Below are 22221 nucleotides of genomic sequence, written 5' to 3'. Positions count from 1 at the left end.
CTTTTTGGGGTGCAGTGAACAAAATCCTTTTTGGGGTGCAGTGAACAACATCCTTTTTGGGGTGCAGTGAACACAATCTTTTTGGGGTGCAGTGAACAAAATCCTTTGTGGGGTGCAGTGAACACAATCTTTTTGGGGTGCAGTGAACACAATCTTTTTGGGGTGGAGTGAACAACATCCTTTTTGGGGTGCAGTGAACAAAATCCTTTTTGGGGTGCAGTGAACAAAATCATTTTTGGGGTGCAGTGAACACAATCTTTTTGGGGTGCAGTGAACACAATCTTTGTGGGGTGCAGTGAACACAATCTTTTTGGGGTGGAGTGAACAACATCCTTTTTGGGGTGCAGTGAACAACATCCTTTTTGGGGTGCAGTGAACACAATCTTTTTGGGGTGCAGTGAACACAATCTTTGTGGGGTACAGTGAACAGAATCTTTGTGGGGTGCAGTGAACACAATCTTTGGGGGGTACAGTGAACACAATCTTTTTGGGGTGCAGTGAACACAATCTTTGTGGGGTGCAGTGAACACAATCTTTTTGGGGTGGAGTGAACAAAATCATTTTTGGGGTGCAGTGAACAACATCCTTTTTGGGGTGCAGTGATCAAAATCCTTTTTGGGGTGCAGTGAACACAATCTTTTTGGGGTGCAGTGAACAAAATCCTTTGTGGGGTGCAGTGAACAGAATCTTTGTGGGGTGCAGTGAACACAATCTTTGGGGGGGTACAGTGAACACAATCTTTTTGGGGTGCAGTGAACACAATCTTTGTGGGGTACAGTGAACAGAATCTTTGTGGGGTGCAGTGAACACAATCTTTGGGGGGTACAGTGAACACAATCTTTTTGGGGTGCAGTGAACACAATCTTTGGGGGGTACAGTGAACACAATCTTTTTGGGGTGCAGTGAACACAATCTTTGTGGGGTGCAGTGAACACAATCTTTGGGGGGGTACAGTGAACACAATCTTTTTGGGGTGCAGTGAACAACATCCTTTTAGGGTGCAGTGAACACAATCTTTGTGGGGTGCAGTGAACAACATCCTTTTAGGGTGCAGTGAACACAATCTTTGTGGGGTACAGTGAACAGAATCTTTGTGGGGTGCAGTGAACACAATCTTAGGGGGGTACAGTGAACACAATCTTTGTGAGGTGCAGTGAACACAATCTTTGTGGGGTGCAGTGCACACAATCATTGTGGGGTGCAGTGAACTCAATCTTTGTGGGGTACAGTGAACACAATCTCATACTTCTGAAGATTTGAGGGTGCTGCCTGTTCCATACTCCCCCTACTCCTCATCTAGCCTTTTAGGGGTACAAACAATAGTAATTGGGGCCTAGTGTGGTTGTGTACGTGTGATATACATACACTTTTTTTGGATCATATTTTCTATTCCGCTATTTAATCAAAAACCTTTGGGGATCAGTTAAATTGGGGGATAGTCTGTGTTGGTACGTGTGAGAGAGATCCACCTTTCCAAGTTGTTGGGGTTCATCTCATACTTCTGAAGGTTTGAGGGTGCTGCCTGTTCCATACTCCCCCTACTCCTAGCCTTTTAGGGGTACAAACAATAGTAATTGGGGCCTAGTGTGGTTGTGTACGTGTGATATACATACACTTTTTTTGGATCATATTTTCTATTCCGCTATTTAATCAAAAACCTTTGGGGATCAGTTAAATTGGGGGATAGTCTGTGTTGGTACGTGTGAGAGAGATCCACCTTTCCAAGTTGTTGGGGTTCATCTCATACTTCTGAAGGTTTGAGGGTGCTGCCTGTTCCATACCCCCCCTACTCCTCATCTAGCCTTTTAGGGGTACAAACAATAGTAATTGGGGCCTAGTGTGGTTGTGTACGTGTGATATACATACACTTTTTTTGGATCATATTTTCTATTCCGCTATTTAATCAAAAACCTTTGGGGATCAGTTAAATTGGGGGATAGTCTGTGTTGGTACGTGTGAGAGAGATCCACCTTTCCAAGTTGTTGGGGTTCATCTCATACTTCTGAAGGTTTGAGGGTGCTGCCTGTTCCATACTCCCCCTACTCCTCATCTAGCCTTTTAGGGGTACAAACAATAGTAATTGGGGCCCAGTGTGGTTGTGTACGTGTGATATACATACACTTTTTTTGGATCATATTTTCTATTCCGCTATTTAATCAAAAACCTTTGGGGATCAGTTAAATTGGGGGATAGTCTGTGTTGGTACGTGTGAGAGAGATCCACCTTTCCAAGTTGTTGGGGTTCATCTCATACTTCTGAAGGTTTGAGGGTGCTGCCTGTTCCATACTCCCCCTACTCCTCATCTAGCCTTTTAGGGGTACAAACAATAGTAATTGGGGCCCAGTGTGGTTGTGTACGTGTGATATACATACACTTTTTTTGGATCATATTTTCTATTCCGCTATTTAATCAAAAACCTTTGGGGATCAGTTAAATTGGGGGATAGTCTGTGTTGGTACGTGTGAGAGAGATCCACCTTTCCAAGTTGTTGGGGTTCATCTCATACTTCTGAAGGTTTGAGGGTGCTGCCTGTTCCATACCCCCCCTACTCCTCATCTAGCCTTTTAGGGGTACAAACAATAGTAATTGGGGCCTAGTGTGGTTGTGTACGTGTGATATACATACACTTTTTTTGGATCATATTTTCTATTCCGCTATTTAATCAAAAACCTTTGGGGATCAGTTAAATTGGGGGATAGTCTGTGTTGGTACGTGTGAGAGAGATCCACCTTTCCAAGTTGTTGGGGTTCATCTCATACTTCTGAAGGTTTGAGGGTGCTGCCTGTTCCATACCCCCCCTACTCCTCATCTAGCCTTTTAGGGGTACAAACAATAGTAATTGGGGCCTAGTGTGGTTGTGTACGTGTGATATACATACACTTTTTTTGGATCATATTTTCTATTCCGCTATTTAATCAAAAACCTTTGGGGATCAGTTAAATTGGGGGATAGTCTGTGTTGGTACGTGTGAGAGAGATCCACCTTTCCAAGTTTTTGGGGTTCATCTCATACTTCTGAAGATTTGAGGGTGCTGCCTGTTCCATACCCCCCCTACTCCTCATCTAGCCTTTTAGGGGTACAAACAATAGTAATTGGGGCCTAGTGTGGTTGTGTACGTGTGATATACATACACTTTTTTTGGATCATATTTTCTATTCCGCTATTTAATCAAAAACCTTTGGGGATCAGTTAAATTGGGGGATAGTCTGTGTTGGTACGTGTGAGAGAGATCCACCTTTCCAAGTTGTTGGGGTTCATCTCATACTTCTGAAGGTTTGAGGGTGCTGCCTGTTCCATACCCCCCCTACTCCTCATCTAGCCTTTTAGGGGTACAAACAATAGTAATTGGGGCCTAGTGTGGTTGTGTACGTGTGATATACATACACTTTTTTTGGATCATATTTTCTATTCCGCTATTTAATCAAAAACCTTTGGGGATCAGTTAAATTGGGGGATAGTCTGTGTTGGTACGTGTGAGAGAGATCCACCTTTCCAAGTTGTTGGGGTTCATCTCATACTTCTGAAGGTTTGAGGGTGCTGCCTGTTCCATACCCCCCCTACTCCTCATCTAGCCTTTTAGGGGTACAAACAATAGTAATTGGGGCCTAGTGTGGTTGTGTACGTGTGATATACATACACTTTTTTTGGATCATATTTTCTATTCCGCTATTTAATCAAAAACCTTTGGGGATCAGTTAAATTGGGGGATAGTCTGTGTTGGTACGTGTGAGAGAGATCCACCTTTCCAAGTTTTTGGGGTTCATCTCATACTTCTGAAGGTTTGAGGGTGCTGCCTGTTCCATACCCCCCCTACTCCTCATCTAGCCTTTTAGGGGTACAAACAATAGTAATTGGGGCCTAGTGTGGTTGTGTACGTGTGATATACATACACTTTTTTTGGATCATATTTTCTATTCCGCTATTTAATCAAAAACCTTTGGGGATCAGTTAAATTGGGGGATAGTCTGTGTTGGTACGTGTGAGAGAGATCCACCTTTCCAAGTTTTTTGGGTTCATCTCATACTTCTGAAGATTTGAGGGTGCTGCCTGTTCCATACCCCCCCTACTCCTCATCTAGCCTTTTAGGGGTACAAACAATAGTAATTGGGGCCTAGTGTGGTTGTGTACGTGTGATATACATACACTTTTTTTGGATCATATTTTCTATTCCGCTATTTAATCAAAAACCTTTGGGGATCAGTTAAATTGGGGGATAGTCTGTGTTGGTACGTGTGAGAGAGATCCACCTTTCCAAGTTGTTGGGGTTCATCTCATACTTCTGAAGGTTTGAGGGTGCTGCCTGTTCCATACCCCCCCTACTCCTCATCTAGCCTTTTAGGGGTACAAACAATAGTAATTGGGGCCTAGTGTGGTTGTGTACGTGTGATATACATACACTTTTTTTGGATCATATTTTCTATTCCGCTATTTAATCAAAAACCTTTGGGGATCAGTTAAATTGGGGGATAGTCTGTGTTGGTACGTGTGAGAGAGATCCACCTTTCCAAGTTGTTGGGGTTCATCTCATACTTCTGAAGGTTTGAGGGTGCTGCCTGTTCCATACCCCCCCTACTCCTCATCTAGCCTTTTAGGGGTACAAACAATAGTAATTGGGGCCTAGTGTGGTTGTGTACGTGTGATATACATACACTTTTTTTGGATCATATTTTCTATTCCGCTATTTAATCAAAAACCTTTGGGGATCAGTTAAATTGGGGGATAGTCTGTGTTGGTACGTGTGAGAGAGATCCACCTTTCCAAGTTGTTGGGGTTCATCTCATACTTCTGAAGGTTTGAGGGTGCTGCCTGTTCCATACCCCCCCCTACTCCTCATCTAGCCTTTTAGGGGTACAAACAATAGTAATTGTGGCCTAGTGTGGTTGTGTACGTGTGATATACATACACTTTTTTTGGATCATATTTTCTATTCCGCTATTTAATCAAAAACCTTTGGGGATCAGTTAAATTGGGGGATAGTCTGTGTTGGTACGTGTGAGAGAGATCCACCTTTCCAAGTTGTTGGGGTTCATCTCATACTTCTGAAGGTTTGAGGGTGCTGCCTGTTCCATACCCCCCCTACTCCTCATCTAGCCTTTTAGGGGTACAAACAATAGTAATTGGGGCCTAGTGTGGTTGTGTACGTGTGATATACATACACTTTTTTTGGATCATATTTTCTATTCCGCTATTTAATCAAAAACCTTTGGGGATCAGTTAAATTGGGGGATAGTCTGTGTTGGTACGTGTGAGAGAGATCCACCTTTCCAAGTTTTTGGGGTTCATCTCATACTTCTGAAGATTTGAGGGTGCTGCCTGTTCCATACCCCCCCTACTCCTCATCTAGCCTTTTAGGGGTACAAACAATAGTAATTGGGGCCTAGTGTGGTTGTGTACGTGTGATATACATACACTTTTTTTGGATCATATTTTCTATTCCGCTATTTAATCAAAAACCTTTGGGGATCAGTTAAATTGGGGGATAGTCTGTGTTGGTACGTGTGAGAGAGATCCACCTTTCCAAGTTGTTGGGGTTCATCTCATACTTCTGAAGGTTTGAGGGTGCTGCCTGTTCCATACCCCCCCTACTCCTCATCTAGCCTTTTAGGGGTACAAACAATAGTAATTGGGGCCTAGTGTGGTTGTGTACGTGTGATATACATACACTTTTTTTGGATCATATTTTCTATTCCGCTATTTAATCAAAAACCTTTGGGGATCAGTTAAATTGGGGGATAGTCTGTGTTGGTACGTGTGAGAGAGATCCACCTTTCCAAGTTGTTGGGGTTCATCTCATACTTCTGAAGGTTTGAGGGTGCTGCCTGTTCCATACCCCCCCTACTCCTAGCCTTTTAGGGGTACAAACAATAGTAATTGGGGCCTAGTGTGGTTGTGTACGTGTGATATACATACACTTTTTTTGGATCATATTTTCTATTCCGCTATTTAATCAAAAACCTTTGGGGATCAGTTAAATTGGGGGATAGTCTGTGTTGGTACGTGTGAGAGAGATCCACCTTTCCAAGTTGTTGGGGTTCATCTCATACTTCTGAAGGTTTGAGGGTGCTGCCTGTTCCATACCCCCCCTACTCCTCATCTAGCCTTTTAGGGGTACAAACAATAGTAATTGGGGCCTAGTGTGGTTGTGTACGTGTGATATACATACACTTTTTTTGGATCATATTTTCTATTCCGCTATTTAATCAAAAACCTTTGGGGATCAGTTAAATTGGGGGATAGTCTGTGTTGGTACGTGTGAGAGAGATCCACCTTTCCAAGTTGTTGGGGTTCATCTCATACTTCTGAAGGTTTGAGGGTGCTGCCTGTTCCATACTCCCCCTACTCCTCATCTAGCCTTTTAGGGGTACAAACAATAGTAATTGGGGCCCAGTGTGGTTGTGTACGTGTGATATACATACACTTTTTTTGGATCATATTTTCTATTCCGCTATTTAATCAAAAACCTTTGGGGATCAGTTAAATTGGGGGATAGTCTGTGTTGGTACGTGTGAGAGAGATCCACCTTTCCAAGTTGTTGGGGTTCATCTCATACTTCTGAAGGTTTGAGGGTGCTGCCTGTTCCATACCCCCCCTACTCCTCATCTAGCCTTTTAGGGGTACAAACAATAGTAATTGGGGCCTAGTGTGGTTGTGTACGTGTGATATACATACACTTTTTTTGGATCATATTTTCTATTCCGCTATTTAATCAAAAACCTTTGGGGATCAGTTAAATTGGGTGATAGTCTGTGTTGGTACGTGTGAGAGAGATCCACCTTTCCAAGTTGTTGGGGTTCATCTCATACTTCTGAAGGTTTGAGGGTGCTGCCTGTTCCATACTCCCCCTACTCCTAGCCTTTTAGGGGTACAAACAATAGTAATTGGGGCCTAGTGTGGTTGTGTACGTGTGATATACATACACTTTTTTTGGATCATATTTTCTATTCCGCTATTTAATCAAAAACCTTTGGGGATCAGTTAAATTGGGGGATAGTCTGTGTTGGTACGTGTGAGAGAGATCCACCTTTCCAAGTTTTTGGGGTTCATCTCATACTTCTGAAGATTTGAGGGTGCTGCCTGTTCCATACTCCTCCTCCTACTGCTCAACCATCCTTTTAGGGGTACAAACAATAGTAGTTGGGGCCTAGTGTGGTGGTGTACGTGCGAGATACATACACTTTCTTTTTGATCATATTTTCTATTCCGCTATTCAATTAAAACCTTTGGGGATCAATTCAATTGCGAGATAGTCTGTGTCGGTACGTGTGAGATCCACCTTTCCAAGTTGTTGGGGTTCATCTCATACTTCTGAAGATTTGAGGGTGCTGCCTGTTCCATACTCCTGCTCCTACTGCTCAACCATCCTTTTAGGGGTACAAACAATAGTAATTGGGGCCTAGTGTGGTTGTGTACGTGCGAGATACATACACTTTTTTTGATCATATTTCCTATTCCGCTATTCAATAAAAACCTTTGAGGATCAATTGAATTGCGGGATAGTCTGTGTCGGTACGTGTGAGATCCACCTTTCCAAGTTTTTGGGGTTCATCTCATACTTCTGAAGATTTGAGGGTGCTGCCTGTTCCATACTCCTCCTCCTACTCCTCATCCATCCTTTTAGGGGTACAAACAATAGTAATTGGGGCCTAGTGTGGTTGTGTACGTGCGAGATACATACACTTTTTTTGATCATATTTCCTATTCCGCTATTCAATAAAAACCTTTGAGGATCAATTGAATTGCGGGATAGTCTGTGTCGGTACGTGTGAGATCCACCTTTCCAAGTTTTTGGGGTTCATCTCATACTTCTGAAGATTTGAGGGTGCTGTCTGTTCCATACTCCTCCTACTCCTCATCCATCCTTTTAGGGGTAGAAACAATAGTAATTGGGGCCTAGTGTGGTTTTGTACGTGCGAGATACATACACTTTTTTGGATCATATTTCCTATTCCGCTATTCAATAAAAACCTTTCTAGGGCAAGATCTTAAATTACAGAAATATGAGGAGACCGTCAAATAAGGGCCGTGGCCTGGGTCGTGGTGCTGCTGGTAGAGCTCCTGTTGCAAGGAGAGGACGTGGTCGATCTGTGCCAGCTACACGCACAAGTGAAACACCTTCCTCAAGTGTGAGTAGGCGACAGAACCTGCATCAGTATTTGGTAGGGCATCAAACGCCCCTAGAAGTGATGAGGCCAGAACAAGTTGAGGCGATAGTAGATTGGTTTGCTGCTGACAGTGCCTCCAGTTCCTTCACATTGTCTCCCACCCAGTCTACTGCAGAAAGGTCAGAGTTGGCACCTGCAGCCAATGTCCAACCGTCTTTCACCTCACCCCCTTGCAAATCAGGCCAGCAGTCTGAGCCCCAAGCCATACAGCAGTCTCTTATTCTTTTTGAGGACTCTGTCAGCAGGGTTTCCCAGGGCCATCCACCTAGCCCTGCCCCAGAAGTGGAAGAGATTGAGTGCAGCGATGCCCAACCACTTATTTCTCAAGATGAGTACATGCAAGGATCATCGCAGCACGTCTCCGATGATGACGAAACGCAGGTGCCAACTGCTGCGGCGTTCAGCATTGTGGAGACCGACAAGGAGGGCAGGGGTGAAGACTGGGTGGAAGATGATGTGGAGGACGATGAGGTCCTCGACCCCACATGGAATGAACGTCATGCAGGTGACCTGAGTAGTTTGGAGGAAGAGGCGGTGGTCGCACAGAGCCACCAGCACAGCAGAAGAGGGAGCAGGGTGCAGAAGCGGAGCGGCCGTGCCCTAGACACTACGCCCGCTACTGCCCAACGCAGCAAGGGAACGAGCGCACCAAAGTCAGCTCAAAGGAGTTCTCTAGCGTGGAAGTTCTTTAGAAAATGTGCTGATGACAGGACACGAGTGGTTTGCACCCTGTGCAATCAGAGCTTGAAGCGAGGCATAAACCTTCTCAACCTGAGCACAACCTGCATGATCAGGCATCTAAGTGCAAAGCACGAGCTGCAGTGGAGTACACACCTTCAAAACCAAGAAACGTCTCTGGCTCATCCTGCTTCCTCTTCTGCTGCAGTCTCGGCCGCTCCAGCCACATCTGTAGTGATACCGGCACCTGCCACCCCGCAAACAGACGATCTGTCAGCAACACCACCACCTGGGTCACCAACAACCATCTCCACAATGTCCCGTGGAAGCGTTCAGCTTTCCATCTCCCAAACACTTGAGAGGAAGAGGAAGTACCCCCCTACCCACCCGCGATCCCTGGCCCTGAATGCCAGCATTTCAAAATTATTGGCCTTTGAAATGCTGTCATTCCGTCTGGTGGAGACGCACAGTTTTAAAAACCTTATGTCGGTGGCTGTCCCACAGTACGTCGTGCCCAGCCGCCACTACTTTTCCAGGCAAGCCATCCCTTCCCTGCACAACCAAGTGGGGGAAAATATCAGGTGTGCACTGCGCAACGCCATCTGTGCCAAGGTCCACCTAACTACGGATACGTGGACCAGTAAGCACGGTCAGGGGCGTTATATCTCCCTAACGGCACACTGGGTAAATGCAGTGGCGGATGGGCCTGAGGCGGATAGCAATTTGGCGCATGTCCTTCCACCACCGAGGATTGCAGGGCGCTTCAGTTTGCCTCCTGTTCCTAACTCCTCCTACTCCGCTTCCTCATCCTCTACCGCCTCCTCATCCGGACAGCGTAACACCTTCACCACCAACTTCAGCACGGCCAGGGGTAAACGACAGCAGGCAGTTTTACAACTTGCCTGTTTGGGGGACAAACCACACACCGCGCAGGAGTTGTGGAGGAGCATGGAACAGCAGACAAATGAGTGGTTGCTGCCAGCGAGCCTCAAGCCCGGCCTGGTGGTGTGCGATAACGGGCGAAATCTCATAGCAGCTCTGGGCCTAGCCGGTTTGACGCACATCCCTTGCCTGGCGCATGTGCTGAATTTGGTGGTGCAGAGGTTCCTTAAAAACTACCCCGATATGTCAGAGCTGCTGCAGAAAGTGCGGGCCGTTTGTGCGCACTTTCGGCGTTCTCACCCTGCTGCTGCTCGCCTGGCAGCGCTGCAGCGTAACTTCGGCCTTCCCGCTCACCGCCTCATATGTGACGTGCCCACAAGGTGGAACTCCACCTTGCACATGCTGGAAAGACTGTGCGAGCAGCAGCAGGCCATAGTGGAGTTTCAGCTGCAGCACGCACGCGTGAGTCGCTCTGCGGAACAGCACCACTTCACCACCAATAACTGGGCCTCCATGCGAGACCTGTGTGCCTTGTTGCGCTGTTTTGAGTACTCCACCAACATGGCCAGTGGCAATGACGCCGTTCTCAGCTTAACTATCCCACTTCTATGCCTCCTTGAAAAAACAATTCGGGCGATGATGGAAGAGGATGTGGCACAGGATGAGGAGGAGGAGGAGGATGAAGAGGTAACATTTCCAAGGATTTCAGGGCAGTCATTCGCAAGGGGCTCCGAGGGTGGGTTCCTGCACACGCAAACGCCAGGGACGCAATTGTCCAGCAGGGGCACAGTTCTGGAGGATGAGGAGGATGAGGAGGAGGAGGAGCTGGAGGAGGAGATGGAACCATGTTCACAGCAGGGTGGCACCCAGGCCAGCTCATGGCCATCACTGGTGCGTGGCTGGGGGGATACAGAGGACACGGACGATACACCTCCCACAGAGGACAGCCTTTCGTTGCCTCTGGGCAGCCTGGCACACATGAGCGATTACATGCTGCAGTGTCTCCACAACGACCGCCGAGTTGCCCACATTCTAACTTGTGCTGATTACTGGGTGGCCACGCTGCTGGATCCCCGTTACAAGGACAACGTACCGTCCTTAATTCACTCACTGGAGCGCGATCGCAAGATGCGCGAGTACAAGCGCACGCTGGTAGACGCCATGCTGCTGGCATTCCCATCTGACAGCGGGGCCACAGTGGAAGCACAAGGCAGAGGAGGAGGAGGAGGAGGTCGCCAACGCAACCAGGGCACCGCCAGCACCTCAGAAGGCAGGGTTAGCATGGCCGAAATGTGGAAAAGCTTTGTCAGCACGCCACAACAAACAGCAGCACCAGCAGCTCAGATGGAACGTCTTAGCAGGAGGCAGCATTTTACCAACATGGTGGAGCAGTATGTGTGCACACGCCTACATGTAGTGAATGACGGGTCTGCCCCCTTCAACTTCTGGGTCTCCAAATTGGGCACATGGCCTGAGCTTGCCCTTTACGCCTTGGAGGTGCTGGCGTGCCCTGCAGCCAGTGTATTATCTGAACGGGTATTTAGCACGGCTGGGGGCGTTATAACAGACAAGCGCAGCCGCCTGTCCAGAGACAATGTGGACAAGCTCACGTTCATTAAAATGAACCAGGCATGGATCCCACGGGACTTTTCCGTACCTTATGCAGAATAGCAATGGATACCGACCTTACCCACCCATTGTTCCATTTTTGCTCTTTCTCACTCTTTTGGGGTGTACCCTCATTTAAAATTTTTGAAAAGAAGCAGTGTTGGCTACCTCGTCCTCCTCCTCAGGGCCAGATTAATGTAGGGGCTATTGGAGCTGCAGCTCCAGGCCCCTACCTTTTATATAGGCCCCGGGTTGGCCATATTCACTGTTACCGCTCTTCTGTCACTTGTAAACACAGAAGTCTGGCTTCTATGCTCGCTTCCCCAGGCAGCACCCTCAGAACCTCCCCACACAGCGTGAAGGCCGGACAAGGAGGGACAGTTGGCGATGCATGGATGTGTTTATGGGCTTCAGAGACAGCATCCCATGTTGAATTAGGCATGCATGGCTGCACCCTTCCTCCTCTGGGTGCATGGCAAGGCACGGCCCTTAAGGCCCTTCAAAATCCTCAGCACCAAGCCCATGATGCTGTTAATCCGGCCCTGGTCCTCCTCCACCGCCGCTTCCACCTACACCGCCCATAGGTGTGCGCAGCCTATTGCATTAAGGTGTGCACCCCAAAGTTGAAATACACATGCATGTGTTTGCCAGCAGGGAGAGTAATGTATCGGGGCCATGTACCTGTAGGCAAGGAGAAATAGAGCAGAGCAGGTCCCAGGGAGATCTTTCCCATCTCCTCACTGGTAGGGTTGAGCGGACACCTAGATGTCCGTGTTCGACGGGTTCGGCCGAACTTTAAAAAAAAGTCCGGGTCCGTGTCCCGGACTTTTACCGAACTTTTCCCGGACACCGAACCCCATTGAAGTCAATGGGGACCCGAACTTTAAGGCACTAAAATGGCTCTAAAACACCAAAGGAAAGGGCTAGAGTGCTGCAAATGGCAGCAAAACGTAATTAAGAGCATGGCAAGTGCTCTGCAAACAAATGTGGATAGGGAAATAACTTAAAACAACAAAAAAAAACAGAAAAATAAAACAATGTTCTTCTTCATCTCTGAAGGACGAGGCCCATATGGAGTAGGAGGGAGGTTGAGGTGGTGGTGGATGTGGCGGTGACATAGGCGTGCGCACAGGGTGTGCTGGGTGTGCCTGGGCACACCCTAATCACCTAGGGCACATAGCATTGCCAGTGAGGAGATGGGAAAGATCTCCCTGGGACCTGCTCTGCTCTATTTCTCCTTGCCTACAGGTACATGGCCCCGATACATTACTCTCCCTGCTGGCAAACACATGCATGTGTATTTCAACTTTGGGGTGCACACCTTAATGCAATAGGCTGCGCACACCTATGGGCGGTGTAGGTGGAAGCGGCGGTGGAGGAGGACCAGGGCCGGATTAACAGCATCATGGGCTTGGTGCTGAGGATTTTGAAGGGCCTTAAGGGCCGTGCCTTGCCATGCACCCAGAGGAGGAAGGGTGCAGCCATGCATGCCTAATTCAACATGGGATGCTGTCTCTGAAGCCCATAAACACATCCATGCATCGCCAACTGTCCCTCCTTGTCCGGCCTTCACGCTGTGTGGGGAGGTTCTGAGGGTGCTGCCTGGGGAAGCGAGCATAGAAGCCAGACTTCTGTGTTTACAAGTGACAGAAGAGCGGTAACAGTGAATATGGCCAACCCGGGGCCTATATAAAAGGTAGGGGCCTGGAGCTGCAGCTCCAATAGCCCCTACATTAATCTGGCCCTGAGGAGGAGGACGAGGTAGCCAACACTGCTTCTTTTCAAAAATTTTAAATGAGGGTACACCCCAAAAGAGTGAGAAAGAGCAAAAATGGAACAATGGGTGGGTAAGGTCGGTATCCATTGCTATTCTGCATAAGGTACGGAAAAGTCCCGTGGGATCCATGCCTGGTTCATTTTAATGAACGTGAGCTTGTCCACATTGTCTCTGGACAGGCGGCTGCGCTTGTCTGTTATAACGCCCCCAGCCGTGCTAAATACCCGTTCAGATAATACACTGGCTGCAGGGCACGCCAGCACCTCCAAGGCGTAAAGGGCAAGCTCAGGCCATGTGCCCAATTTGGAGACCCAGAAGTTGAAGGGGGCAGACCCGTCATTCACTACATGTAGGCGTGTGCACACATACTGCTCCACCATGTTGGTAAAATGCTGCCTCCTGCTAAGACGTTCCATCTGAGCTGCTGGTGCTGCTGTTTGTTGTGGCGTGCTGACAAAGCTTTTCCACATTTCGGCCATGCTAACCCTGCCTTCTGAGGTGCTGGCGGTGCCCTGGTTGCGTTGGCGACCTCCTCCTCCTCCTCCTCTGCCTTGTGCTTCCACTGTGGCCCCGCTGTCAGATGGGAATGCCAGCAGCATGGCGTCTACCAGCGTGCGCTTGTACTCGCGCATCTTGCGATCGCGCTCCAGTGAGTGAATTAAGGACGGTACGTTGTCCTTGTAACGGGGATCCAGCAGCGTGGCCACCCAGTAATCAGCACAAGTTAGAATGTGGGCAACTCGGCGGTCGTTGTGGAGACACTGCAGCATGTAATCGCTCATGTGTGCCAGGCTGCCCAGAGGCGACGAAAGGCTGTCCTCTGTGGGAGGTGTATCGTCCGTGTCCTCTGTATCCCCCCAGCCACGCACCAGTGATGGCCATGAGCTGGCCTGGGTGCCACCCTGCTGTGAACATGGTTCCATCTCCTCCTCCAGCTCCTCCTCCTCCTCATCCTCCTCATCCTCCAGAACTGTGCCCCTGCTGGACAATTGTGTCCCTGGCGTTTGTGTGTGCAGGAACCCACCCTCGGAGCCCCTTGCGAATGACTGCCCTGAAAGCCTTTGAAATGTTACCTCTTCATCCTCCTCCTCCTCCTCCTCATCCTGTGCCACATCCTCTTCCATCATCGCCCAAATTGTTTTTTCAAGGAGGCATAGAAGTGGGATAGTTCAGCTGAGAATGGCGTCATTGCCACTGGCCATGTTGGTGGAGTACCCAAAACAGCGCAACAAGGCACAATATATGCAAATGTCAAATATGCAAACTATGCCGCAATTTAATGTTTTTTACACCAAAAGGGTGTGTATTGAATAGCGGAATAGGATAAAAAACTGTGTATCTCACACGTACAAACACAGACTAGGCCCGATTAAATTTTTTCCTACCCTAAAGGGAGGATGAGGAAGAGGAGTATGGAACATGCAGCACCCTCAAATCTTCAGAAGTATGAGATGAACCCCAAAAACTTGGAAAGGTGGATCTCTCTCACACGTACCAACACAGACTATCCCCCAATTTAACTGATCCCCAAAGGTTTTTGATTAAATAGCGGAATAGAAAATATGATCCAAAAAAAGTGTATGTATATCACACGTACACAACCACACTAGGCCCCAATTACTATTGTTTGTACCCCTAAAAGGCTAGATGAGGAGTAGGGGGGGTATGGAACAGGCAGCACCCTCAAACCTTCAGAAGTATGAGATGAACCCCAACAACTTGGAAAGGTGGATCTCTCTCACACGTACCAACACAGACTATCCCCCAATTTAACTGATCCCCAAAGGTTTTTGATTAAATAGCGGAATAGAAAATATGATCCAAAAAAAGTGTATGTATATCACACGTACACAACCACACTAGGCCCCAATTACTATTGTTTGTACCCCTAAAAGGCTAGGAGTAGGGGGAGTATGGAACAGGCAGCACCCTCAAACCTTCAGAAGTATGAGATGAACCCCAACAACTTGGAAAGGTGGATCTCTCTCACACGTACCAACACAGACTATCCCCCAATTTAACTGATCCCCAAAGGTTTTTGATTAAATAGCGGAATAGAAAATATGATCCCAAAAAAGTGTATGTATATCACACGTACACAACCACACTAGGCCCCAATTACTATTGTTTGTACCCCTAAAAGGCTAGGAGTAGGGGGAGTATGGAACAGGCAGCACCCTCAAACCTTCAGAAGTATGAGATGAACCCCAACAACTTGGAAAGGTGGATCTCTCTCACACGTACCAACACAGACTATCCCCCAATTTAACTGATCCCCAAAGGTTTTTGATTAAATAGCGGAATAGAAAATATGATCCCAAAAAAGTGTATGTATATCACACGTACACAACCACACTAGGCCCCAATTACTATTGTTTGTACCCCTAAAAGGCTAGGAGTAGGGGGAGTATGGAACAGGCAGCACCCTCAAACCTTCAGAAGTATGAGATGAACCCCAACAACTTGGAAAGGTGGATCTCTCTCACACGTACCAACACAGACTATCCCCCAATTTAACTGATCCCCAAAGGTTTTTGATTAAATAGCGGAATAGAAAATATGATCCCAAAAAAGTGTATGTATATCACACGTACACAACCACACTAGGCCCCAATTACTATTGTTTGTACCCCTAAAAGGCTAGGAGTAGGGGGAGTATGGAACAGGCAGCACCCTCAAACCTTCAGAAGTATGAGATGAACCCCAACAACTTGGAAAGGTGGATCTCTCTCACACGTACCAACACAGACTATCCCCCAATTTAACTGATCCCCAGAGGTTTTTGATTAAATAGCGGAATAGAAAATATGATCCCAAAAAAGTGTATGTATATCACACGTACACAACCACACTAGGCCCCAATTACTATTGTTTGTACCCCTAAAAGGCTAGGAGTAGGGGGAGTATGGAACAGGCAGCACCCTCAAACCTTCAGAAGTATGAGATGAACCCCAACAACTTGGAAAGGTGGATCTCTCTCACACGTACCAACACAGACTATCCCCCAATTTAACTGATCCCCAAAGGTTTTTGATTAAATAGCGGAATAGAAAATATGATCCCAAAAAAGTGTATGTATATCACACGTACACAACCACACTAGGCCCCAATTACTATTGTTTGTACCCCTAAAAGGCTAGGAGTAGGGGGAGTATGGAACAGGCAGCACCCTCAAACCTTCAGAAGTATGAGATGAACCCCAACAACTTGGAAAGGTGGATCTCTCTCACACGTACCAACACAGACTATCCCCCAATTTAACTGATCCCCAGAGGTTTTTGATTAAATAGCGGAATAGAAAATATGATCCCAAAAAAGTGTATGTATATCACACGTACACAACCACACTAGGCCCCAATTACTATTGTTTGTACCCCTAAAAGGCTAGGAGTAGGGGGAGTATGGAACAGGCAGCACCCTCAAACCTTCAGAAGTATGAGATGAACCCCAACAACTTGGAAAGGTGGATCTCTCTCACACGTACCAACACAGACTATCCCCCAATTTAACTGATCCCCAAAGGTTTTTGATTAAATAGCGGAATAGAAAATATGATCCCAAAAAAGTGTATGTATATCACACGTACACAACCACACTAGGCCCCAATTACTATTGTTTGTACCCCTAAAAGGCTAGGAGTAGGGGGAGTATGGAACAGGCAGCACCCTCAAACCTTCAGAAGTATGAGATGAACCCCAACAACTTGGAAAGGTGGATCTCTCTCACACGTACCAACACAGACTATCCCCCAATTTAACTGATCCCCAGAGGTTTTTGATTAAATAGCGGAATAGAAAATATGATCCCAAAAAAGTGTATGTATATCACACGTACACAACCACACTAGGCCCCAATTACTATTGTTTGTACCCCTAAAAGGCTAGGAGTAGGGGGAGTATGGAACAGGCAGCACCCTCAAACCTTCAGAAGTATGAGATGAACCCCAACAACTTGGAAAGGTGGATCTCTCTCACACGTACCAACACAGACTATCCCCCAATTTAACTGATCCCCAAAGGTTTTTGATTAAATAGCGGAATAGAAAATATGATCCCAAAAAAGTGTATGTATATCACACGTACACAACCACACTAGGCCCCAATTACTATTGTTTGTACCCCTAAAAGGCTAGGAGTAGGGGGAGTATGGAACAGGCAGCACCCTCAAACCTTCAGAAGTATGAGATGAACCCCAACAACTTGGAAAGGTGGATCTCTCTCACACGTACCAACACAGACTATCCCCCAATTTAACTGATCCCCAAAGGTTTTTGATTAAATAGCGGAATAGAAAATATGATCCCAAAAAAGTGTATGTATATCACACGTACACAACCACACTAGGCCCCAATTACTATTGTTTGTACCCCTAAAAGGCTAGGAGTAGGGGGAGTATGGAACAGGCAGCACCCTCAAACCTTCAGAAGTATGAGATGAACCCCAACAACTTGGAAAGGTGGATCTCTCTCACACGTACCAACACAGACTATCCCCCAATTTAACTGATCCCCAAAGGTTTTTGATTAAATAGCGGAATAGAAAATATGATCCCAAAAAAGTGTATGTATATCACACGTACACAACCACACTAGGCCCCAATTACTATTGTTTGTACCCCTAAAAGGCTAGGAGTAGGGGGAGTATGGAACAGGCAGCACCCTCAAACCTTCAGAAGTATGAGATGAACCCCAACAACTTGGAAAGGTGGATCTCTCTCACACGTACCAACACAGACTATCCCCCAATTTAACTGATCCCCAGAGGTTTTTGATTAAATAGCGGAATAGAAAATATGATCCCAAAAAAGTGTATGTATATCACACGTACACAACCACACTAGGCCCCAATTACTATTGTTTGTACCCCTAAAAGGCTAGGAGTAGGGGGAGTATGGAACAGGCAGCACCCTCAAACCTTCAGAAGTATGAGATGAACCCCAACAACTTGGAAAGGTGGATCTCTCTCACACGTACCAACACAGACTATCCCCCAATTTAACTGATCCCCAAAGGTTTTTGATTAAATAGCGGAATAGAAAATATGATCCCAAAAAAGTGTATGTATATCACACGTACACAACCACACTAGGCCCCAATTACTATTGTTTGTACCCCTAAAAGGCTAGGAGTAGGGGGAGTATGGAACAGGCAGCACCCTCAAACCTTCAGAAGTATGAGATGAACCCCAACAACTTGGAAAGGTGGATCTCTCTCACACGTACCAACACAGACTATCCCCCAATTTAACTGATCCCCAGAGGTTTTTGATTAAATAGCGGAATAGAAAATATGATCCCAAAAAAGTGTATGTATATCACACGTACACAACCACACTAGGCCCCAATTACTATTGTTTGTACCCCTAAAAGGCTAGGAGTAGGGGGAGTATGGAACAGGCAGCACCCTCAAACCTTCAGAAGTATGAGATGAACCCCAACAACTTGGAAAGGTGGATCTCTCTCACACGTACCAACACAGACTATCCCCCAATTTAACTGATCCCCAAAGGTTTTTGATTAAATAGCGGAATAGAAAATATGATCCCAAAAAAGTGTATGTATATCACACGTACACAACCACACTAGGCCCCAATTACTATTGTTTGTACCCCTAAAAGGCTAGGAGTAGGGGGAGTATGGAACAGGCAGCACCCTCAAACCTTCAGAAGTATGAGATGAACCCCAACAACTTGGAAAGGTGGATCTCTCTCACACGTACCAACACAGACTATCCCCCAATTTAACTGATCCCCAGAGGTTTTTGATTAAATAGCGGAATAGAAAATATGATCCCAAAAAAGTGTATGTATATCACACGTACACAACCACACTAGGCCCCAATTACTATTGTTTGTACCCCTAAAAGGCTAGGAGTAGGGGGAGTATGGAACAGGCAGCACCCTCAAACCTTCAGAAGTATGAGATGAACCCCAACAACTTGGAAAGGTGGATCTCTCTCACACGTACCAACACAGACTATCCCCCAATTTAACTGATCCCCAAAGGTTTTTGATTAAATAGCGGAATAGAAAATATGATCCCAAAAAAGTGTATGTATATCACACGTACACAACCACACTAGGCCCCAATTACTATTGTTTGTACCCCTAAAAGGCTAGGAGTAGGGGGAGTATGGAACAGGCAGCACCCTCAAACCTTCAGAAGTATGAGATGAACCCCAACAACTTGGAAAGGTGGATCTCTCTCACACGTACCAACACAGACTATCCCCCAATTTAACTGATCCCCAGAGGTTTTTGATTAAATAGCGGAATAGAAAATATGATCCCAAAAAAGTGTATGTATATCACACGTACACAACCACACTAGGCCCCAATTACTATTGTTTGTACCCCTAAAAGGCTAGGAGTAGGGGGAGTATGGAACAGGCAGCACCCTCAAACCTTCAGAAGTATGAGATGAACCCCAACAACTTGGAAAGGTGGATCTCTCTCACACGTACCAACACAGACTATCCCCCAATTTAACTGATCCCCAAAGGTTTTTGATTAAATAGCGGAATAGAAAATATGATCCCAAAAAAGTGTATGTATATCACACGTACACAACCACACTAGGCCCCAATTACTATTGTTTGTACCCCTAAAAGGCTAGGAGTAGGGGGAGTATGGAACAGGCAGCACCCTCAAACCTTCAGAAGTATGAGATGAACCCCAACAACTTGGAAAGGTGGATCTCTCTCACACGTACCAACACAGACTATCCCCCAATTTAACTGATCCCCAGAGGTTTTTGATTAAATAGCGGAATAGAAAATATGATCCCAAAAAAGTGTATGTATATCACACGTACACAACCACACTAGGCCCCAATTACTATTGTTTGTACCCCTAAAAGGCTAGGAGTAGGGGGAGTATGGAACAGGCAGCACCCTCAAACCTTCAGAAGTATGAGATGAACCCCAACAACTTGGAAAGGTGGATCTCTCTCACACGTACCAACACAGACTATCCCCCAATTTAACTGATCCCCAAAGGTTTTTGATTAAATAGCGGAATAGAAAATATGATCCCAAAAAAGTGTATGTATATCACACGTACACAACCACACTAGGCCCCAATTACTATTGTTTGTACCCCTAAAAGGCTAGGAGTAGGGGGAGTATGGAACAGGCAGCACCCTCAAACCTTCAGAAGTATGAGATGAACCCCAACAACTTGGAAAGGTGGATCTCTCTCACACGTACCAACACAGACTATCCCCCAATTTAACTGATCCCCAGAGGTTTTTGATTAAATAGCGGAATAGAAAATATGATCCCAAAAAAGTGTATGTATATCACACGTACACAACCACACTAGGCCCCAATTACTATTGTTTGTACCCCTAAAAGGCTAGGAGTAGGGGGAGTATGGAACAGGCAGCACCCTCAAACCTTCAGAAGTATGAGATGAACCCCAACAACTTGGAAAGGTGGATCTCTCTCACACGTACCAACACAGACTATCCCCCAATTTAACTGATCCCCAAAGGTTTTTGATTAAATAGCGGAATAGAAAATATGATCCCAAAAAAGTGTATGTATATCACACGTACACAACCACACTAGGCCCCAATTACTATTGTTTGTACCCCTAAAAGGCTAGGAGTAGGGGGAGTATGGAACAGGCAGCACCCTCAAACCTTCAGAAGTATGAGATGAACCCCAACAACTTGGAAAGGTGGATCTCTCTCACACGTACCAACACAGACTATCCCCCAATTTAACTGATCCCCAGAGGTTTTTGATTAAATAGCGGAATAGAAAATATGATCCCAAAAAAGTGTATGTATATCACACGTACACAACCACACTAGGCCCCAATTACTATTGTTTGTACCCCTAAAAGGCTAGGAGTAGGGGGAGTATGGAACAGGCAGCACCCTCAAACCTTCAGAAGTATGAGATGAACCCCAACAACTTGGAAAGGTGGATCTCTCTCACACGTACCAACACAGACTATCCCCCAATTTAACTGATCCCCAAAGGTTTTTGATTAAATAGCGGAATAGAAAATATGATCCCAAAAAAGTGTATGTATATCACACGTACACAACCACACTAGGCCCCAATTACTATTGTTTGTACCCCTAAAAGGCTAGGAGTAGGGGGAGTATGGAACAGGCAGCACCCTCAAACCTTCAGAAGTATGAGATGAACCCCAACAACTTGGAAAGGTGGATCTCTCTCACACGTACCAACACAGACTATCCCCCAATTTAACTGATCCCCAAAGGTTTTTGATTAAATAGCGGAATAGAAAATATGATCCCAAAAAAGTGTATGTATATCACACGTACACAACCACACTAGGCCCCAATTACTATTGTTTGTACCCCTAAAAGGCTAGGAGTAGGGGGAGTATGGAACAGGCAGCACCCTCAAACCTTCAGAAGTATGAGATGAACCCCAACAACTTGGAAAGGTGGATCTCTCTCACACGTACCAACACAGACTATCCCCCAATTTAACTGATCCCCAAAGGTTTTTGATTAAATAGCGGAATAGAAAATATGATCCCAAAAAAGTGTATGTATATCACACGTACACAACCACACTAGGCCCCAATTACTATTGTTTGTACCCCTAAAAGGCTAGATGAGGAGTAGGGGGAGTATGGAACAGGCAGCACCCTCAAACCTTCAGTATGAGATTGTGTTCACTGTACCCCACAAAGATTGAGTTCACTGCACCCCACAATGATTGTGTTCACTGCACCCCACAAAGATTGTGTTCACTGCACCTCACAAAGATTGTGTTCACTGTACCCCCCAAAGATTGTGTTCACTGCACCCCACAAAGATTCTGTTCACTGTACCCCACAAAGATTGTGTTCACTGCACCCCAAAAAGATTGTGTTCACTGCACCCCAAAAAGGATGTTGTTCACTGCACCCCAAAAAGGATGTTGTTCACTCCACCCCAAAAAGATTGTGTTCACTGCACCCCACAAAGATTGTGTTCACTGCACCCCAAAAAGATTGTGTTCACTGCACCCCAAAAATGATTTTGTTCACTGCACCCCAAAAAGGATTTTGTTCACTGCACCCCAAAAAGGATGTTGTTCACTCCACCCCAAAAAGATTGTGTTCACTGCACCCCAAAAAGATTGTGTTC

This window comes from Pelophylax lessonae, assembly GCF_965119305.1.
Source record: "Pelophylax lessonae genome assembly, chromosome: 5".
Taxonomy (NCBI): Eukaryota; Metazoa; Chordata; class Amphibia; order Anura; family Ranidae; genus Pelophylax; species Pelophylax lessonae.
Note: the sequence above shows the minus strand (reverse complement) of the source record.